We start from the raw sequence: 7,515 nt of genomic DNA on the forward strand, positions 1-7,515 counted from the left end.
AGATTGTGAACTCTTTGAGGACTGTCCACTCCAAAGCGTTTTATGGTAGACACCCCATGAGTGTTTGCTGGATGTCGCTGCATAAAATGCTTCTAGAAGAATGTATAAGCTGTGGGGTAAACCGAAAATTTGCCTCTCCTCTGCTCCGTGTTCTATGCCCCTTCCAGGTTTCCCTCCAATAGTCCATAAACACAAACCCCAATACCTACGTGGAGTTCACAGTGACAGCCTTATTTCTGGAGGTGTGCTCAATCTCAGTATATAGGACGCCCTGGTGAAGGCAGATTAGCAAAGACAGTTTGGACTGAGGCCAGAATGAGACTTAATGCTTCCTCCCCTCTAGCCTTGGGCACCACTGGGACAAAGAATGGGTCAACAAAGAGACTGAGCATGTGGAGGACAGCCACCCAGGCACCCACAGAGCAAACGAGTGGGTCTGTCCCATCCTGGCCTGGGTGTGTGCACCACACAAGACCCGATGCCACAGAAGACATCTGGTCCCAACCAATCTAGGAGGTAAGCAATGCAGGAGAGGGGGCTTCCCGTTTGCGAGGCTGCTGCCTGGGACCAGGACCCTGTTGATGCCTGACCTTCACCATTCCCATGAGCAGATCCTCCTCCCTTGCAGAAGAGGCTTGAAGAAGGGGAGAGAAAAAAAATAGAAGGGAAAAAAACACCAAAAGAGCTCGCCATTAACAACTGCTTGCATGAAAATATCAAAATAGAAAAGCAGATTTTCTCCCCTTGAGAATGAAACCATTATCCGAATTGTGAAGAATTTAAATCAAATAAGATATATGAAATCCTTTTTTTTTTAACAGAATACTACTTAAATGGTTGTACTGGTTTTACAAAACAAAAATTATTAAGCATATTTGAGTGATTTATATAGGCCCATTAAGAATTTTTAGTTCAGGGGCTGGCCCCGTGGCCAAGTGGTTAAGTTTGAGCACTCGGCTTCAGCGGAATCCTGGGCGCAGACACGGCACTGCTCATCAAGCCATGCTGAGGCGGCGTCCCACATGACACAACTAGAAGGACCCACAACTAAAAGAAAAATACACAACTATGTATCAGGGGGGCTTTGGGGAGAAAAAGGAAAAATAAACAAATCTTTAAAAAAAAAAGAATTTTTAGTTTAAATATATGTTATCTTTTCCTTTACAGAAGTGATACAGGATTGTGCCAGAAAACTTGGAAAATATAAAAACACAGCAAGAGGAAAAAATTAGTTGCCCATAATCCCAACCTGCTGGAGGCAACAACTATTAAGAGTTGCATTTCTTTCTGCATATTTTTTCTCAGAGTTGTGATCACATGATATACATGTCAATTTTCACTTAAAAAATAATGTATAGGTTTTCTGATGATGAAAGTAGTATGTATTCATTGTAAGAAGAATTCTTGACAAATGCAGAAAATAAAAAGCACTCTAAAATCCACAATTAGTATATTATGTTACTTTATAGAAAAGGAAAATGAAAAGTGACCACATCTGTGCTAAAGTTTTGCTTTACAGAGCTCTTACGAAAGTCTCTGATTTTGAATCTGTGAAGAAATCATAGTAGAAGGTTAAACTTCTACGGTAAGCGTCTATAGTTCGACTTCTAAGGTAAAATCGTATACTTGTAAGGTAAATTTGCTCTCTCATGGGGAATTATTCTGAAAACTTTCTAGACACATCACTTCTTCAAATATCTTAAATCCGTCGTCTACACGATGCACCTAGAAGGAAGTGAAGATGCTCTCCCATCTGAATCTTGAATGATTATAGCCCAGAGCTGGGAGGGCTCTAGAACTAAAACTTAAAGACACAACTTTACTCGGATCATGGCTAAGCTTTTAGCAAATAACATCCATTTGGCATCATTAGGAAGCTCAAAGGCAGTGGTCTCAATCTCAGCTGTGCATTATATAATCACCTGGGAGCTTCTAAATCCCAGGCAGGTAGACCCAGACCAATGAAGTCAGGATCTCTGGGGTCCTGCGTCAGCATTTTAAAAAGCAGGTGATTGCAGTGTGAATTCCAGGTTGAGAACTGTGCTCTAGGGAAAACGTCACAGCCAGCCTCGATACAGCTCTGAATGGAGAGAGTGCCCTTCACTGAGGTGCCAAACGTCTGTCACACACCTGTCGCACGAGTAAGTTAGAGATGACCGGAACAAGGCGTATTTTTTGTTTTCCAGTTATATTATTTTTCCTAATTTTTATTATAAATGTATTATATTTCAAGCATACATAGTCTGATCCTTCCAATGTAAAATTGAATAAATATTTTTTTTAATTTACAAGCCTAAGTTAATTTTAATTCACCAAAATTTTGTACTATATTTGCTCTCTACTTCACATCATACATACATTAAAATTGCATATAAATTTAAAACTCCAAAGTAAAATACAGCTATAAAAAGTGCAGGAGAACATTTGGAGAATATGTGTGCAATTTGGGGAGGAGGAGGTCTTTTCCAGCACAGTAACAAGACCGGAGACCATAAGTGTGAATATGAACTGATTTAACTACACACAATGTAAAACTTCTCTATGGAAAACGTCATAAAGCTAAAAGACATCTGAAAAGCACGGGAAGAATATTTGTAATATATATATAGCAGATATACAGTTAATATCCTTAATATTTAAATATTCTTACAAATTAAGAAGGCAAAGACCACTAACCCAACAGGAAAGTGTGAAAGTCCAAAAATAAGCTTTTCACAAAAGAAGCATAAGCAAATAAATGGGCAGATGTTCAATCTCAGAAAAAATTAATTCAAATCAAAATAATAAAGAAATGTTTGGTTACCTATAGGACTATAAAGAGGCCTTGATTCTTTTGGTGGGGAAATAACTCCCTGTATCCAGACTCACCAGTTCCTAACATTGTGCCATATGTGATCATCAATTTCTCGCTCCCTTCAAAGAAATATTGAAGAATAGGTTGCATACATCATAATCATGCCCCTTTACTCCTCAGTATTACCTGTGCATCTCCATTTTAATCTTTTATTATCTTTTGTAAGGATTTTGTTTATGGGCATCAAGGAAAAAGACAACTTAGCTCAAACTTGTTAAATATATTAGTGAATATTAGAACCATAAAACTGTTCTCCAAAAGAATTTCCTTGGTCACCATGATAACACTTACTAAACAACTATATGTGACACCTGGCAAATTGACAGACATGGTTACTTCCTTCTGAGATTTCGGCCTCTATAACACGACCGCAGTCAACAAACTTGTAGCCATACATCAAGAACTCTATCTGAATTCCAAGAGAGTACTGGAGGGCCAGTTTATCAAGGAACAGACTGTCATGCACGCACATAAGCGCACACACACAGATGCACACACATAGTTCAAGAAGCCAAGAAGCTGGGATACACCCCTCAAGCAATGCTTTGAAAATCAAAACCTTAGGTGTCCAATTTTACAAATGTGCAAATTGCTTAAGTGAAATAAGATTCTGCTAAGGGTAAAAGGATACCAGGATTAGCAGGCGCGGGGTGGGTGAAGTTGTTCAAAGGAAAGAGTATTCAATGAATGTTGAGTTTGTAAGTATTTCCCTGGGCTAAGGAAACTACTCCATTTGTCCAGAAGAAAGAAAATCATCTGCTGTGTTTGGACACTGGCTATAGATACGGTGTGTTTGGACATATGGCATAGATCATGTTTAAACAAATACCAAAAATGCCTGCCTGAAGCAGTCATATTCTACTAATACACGTGCACATTGAATTCATCTAAGGATGCACCTTGATTGCATTAATAGCAAAGTCAATTTTCAATTTTTCACTTTTCACTATTTCTTACATGTTAGTCTTTCCTTAATAAACTAAGGCACCTGATCTAATCCCTTATGTTCATTGAAGTTCTGATGTTTCTTTCAGTGCATGTTGAACATATGAAAAATGATCATAATCACAAACTCTGCCAACCTGAACAAAAGTAGTTTCACAACAGATTTCTATCTATAATTTAAAGATGGGGATTCAGCAAGGTCCCCATTTCCTGTCTTCATTCTAATCTTTGATCTACCATCCTGCATTTTTTTTCTTGCTTTTTTTACTGTAAAACAATCTCAAACTCATGAAAAAGTTGCAAGTCAACTCCAAAATATCCTTTATCCAGATTCACTAGTTGGTAGCATTTTGCCACATCTGCACCATCAACCTCTTGCTCTCTCCAAATATATCTTGAAGAGTAGGTTTCATACATCATAACACAGCATGCCCCCTTACTTCTCAGTATTATGTGTGCATCTCCTAAGAACACAAATGTTGACTTTATTCTCTTACATAACCTCAGTACAATTATTAAATTCAATAAATTTAACATTGATATAATATTTTTACCTAGTCAATCCAATCCAATCCCAATCCTTACCCCAATTTTATCAGTGATCTCAATAACATCCTTTATATCTTCTTCCCCTTCAGTCCAGAATCCAGTCTAGGACAACATACTGCATTTAGGTGTTATTTAGTCTTTAGTCTCTTTAATCTGGAAAAATTAATTCCCAAGTCTTTATCTTTAATGACAAATACTTTTCAAGAATATAGGCCACTTATTTTCAAGAATCTTCCTCCGTTTGGGTTTGTCTGCTGTTTTCTCATAATTAGATTCAGTTGGTTGCATTCCCAGGCAGAATACTACCTAAGTGACATTGCGTTCTTCTCAGGAAACCACATATAGAGTCAGGCTACGTCTGTCGTCCCTTATCCGTGATGTTAGTTTTGCTTTCCCAGTCAAAGCATTGTTGTGATTCTCTGCTGTATGGTTCCTGTTGTTTTCGCATTGCACCAATGAACAATCTGTGGGGAGACCTTTGGAGAACGAGGAAATATCCTGACCCTTCTCAAACTTTTCCCGCTAGATTGGTCATCCATTGGTGATTCTTGTCCAAACCAATCTTTACTATGACTACAAAATGGTGATGTTCCACCTCTTCTTCTCCCTCCTGTCTCAGTCGGCTTTCTGCAGGAAGGAGGAGCTCTCGCTTCTCATCTGTCTGTCTACCTACCCAACTATCTGTGTATTATCAGTAATGACCCATGGATTTCTATTTTATTCAGTGGATTACAATCCTTTACTGTCTTTACTTATTTTTATGCTGAGATATTCCCAGATTTAGCCAGGGGGAGAAGCTCCAAGCTGGTTTTAGGGGTCTTTTGACATTGCCCCATCACTTTTTTGAGCACTTCCTTAGATTCTGGCACAACAGGGTGTTTCAGGTTCAACTCTTACCTTCCCTACTACAATCTTGAAATCAGCTATTTCTCCAAGGAACACTGGTTCCTTTTAGTGGGGAATGGTATTTAGAAGGCAAGATTTGGGTGCTAGCTGTGCACATTACTATTGGAGTATAATTTCTTCTAACCCTTTCAAGAGCGAGCCAAGAGGGGGAAGACATATGCAGATAGATGATAGAAAGACAGATGGTAGATAGATAGATACATACATACATACATATATGACAGATAGATAGATATAGAGATATAGATACAAAATAATCAGTTCATACCTTCAATTGCAAATTCCAATCCACCCAATGGGGTTTTTCATGCCTTTCCCTATCCCATATTTGAATCTTCCTGCACAGTAAAAATCCTGGTTTCCAAGATTATCAACACATGCACTCATTTGCTTATTCCTACAATGCATAAGAAATAGTTTTAGAATTGCTATACCTATAATACTCCAAAAAACAGACCTACAAAAAGGATTCAAGGTTTGTTTGTGGTTCTTTTTTTTCCCCTAGACTGAGACTATATTGTAAAAGGACTGAATTCAAAAGCTATTTGGGAGAAACTTCCACTTCTAGTAAGATGAGATAGACACACTTCTCTTTATTTCTTCTGTTCAGTACAACTAAAAACCCCAGAATAAGTAAAATAAACATAAGAAGACTCTGAAAGGCAGAGAAGAAGGCAGACCAGCAGGACCTCGAGACTCAAGGGACGACGTGAAGGTGAGTTCCCTGGGTTTCCTTTTTGCTTTCCACATCCCACACTTGGAGCTGAAGAAGCTGGCAATCCAGAAATGCCAACACAAGTACACGAAAACAACAGCAAAACACTGCTGGCCCCAGCCAGAGATCTAGGAAAGGGCAGCCTCGCAAGGCAGAAAACTTGTGGACAGTAGCTGCTCTCCTGCAGCGAAATACCACAGAAAAGACCGGGGTCCTACCCCCAGCCCTGCCAGCAAAGGCCAACTGGGGACCCCAGACTTTCACCCTCGTCAGGCCTAAGGAAGCATCCAGCCTCTCCCCAACCACAGCTGCGTGTGAATCTATCAATTAACTCAAAACAAAAATTTTAATTAAAAACAAAAACAAGAAAAAAAATTGGGATTATTTCTTCCTCCCTCCCTTCAATGTGGACAGGTTAAGAATTGGAAATACAGTTGAAGTTCATTTATTTTTGTTTGTATTTAGTTTGCTTTATTTTCCCATACATGAGGCTTCAGTTTTAATTTTTGAATATGTAGAACATTAATATGCTTCCAAAAGGAAAAAAGCTAACAGAAAGGGTACTCAGAGAAGGGTGCTCCCTCCCCTCCTCCTTCCACCCTGACCACCTCGCCCGACCCCACATCCCCTGGTAGGCAATCGATTTCACTGCCTTCTGACTTGACCTTCCTGTGTTTCCTTTTGCAAGAATAAGCAGATTTATGTACATATGTTTTATTATTTCTATTTCTTTCTAAGTAGAAGGTGTCTAGATCCAGAAAAGAAAAGAAGTGTTTGTTGGTATTTTTATTGGGATAATACTAAATTTATAAATTAACTTGGGGAGAACTTGGATCTTGATGATGCTGAAACATCCTAATCAAGAATAAGGAATGTTTCTCTCTTTCTTCTAATTTAGTTTTATATCTTTCAGGAGTGATTTTTCCTCAAATAGATTTTGAATATTGCACATTTCATCTACTTCTAAGCCTTTTAGATTTTTTGCTCTTGTAAACAGGATTTTCTCTTCCATGGTATCTTCTACTGGTTCTTCTTTGTGTATTTGAAGGACATTAATTTTGGTGTATTAATTTTATATGCTGCCACCTCACTGATTTCTTTTACTGTTTGAGCTGTTTCGATCACTAATTCTTACGCCACGGGGCTGGCGCCGTCCCCCGTTTTTCAGTTGCATTCTCTCTACTGTCGGTGTGTACAGTATTCACACACTCTTCCACCCATACACCCACCCCTTGTTCTGGTCTTTGTTCTACAATTAAATGTATTAAATGATCAAGGTCAGTGCATTTGCTTTAATTCCACTCCCCCCCACCCCCCTTCTTTCTCTTCTCTTACTGCCTTGCCTTGTCTTTGCAGGGTACCACCCTTCTCTAGCTCCTTCTGCCCTAGAAGCAACGCTTTTCCCCGGCTTCCACCTCTGGCCCCCTGCTTCAACACCCCTCCCTTGCAGCTCTAGTCTCAGACATGAGGTCAGTGTATTTGCACTTGGTGTTGGCCTTCATTCTCTGGGTGTGCTTTTGTCTTTGCTCCACACAGACTCTTGGCT

Source organism: Equus przewalskii, chromosome 2, assembly GCF_037783145.1.
Source record: "Equus przewalskii isolate Varuska chromosome 2, EquPr2, whole genome shotgun sequence".
Taxonomy (NCBI): Eukaryota; Metazoa; Chordata; class Mammalia; order Perissodactyla; family Equidae; genus Equus; species Equus przewalskii.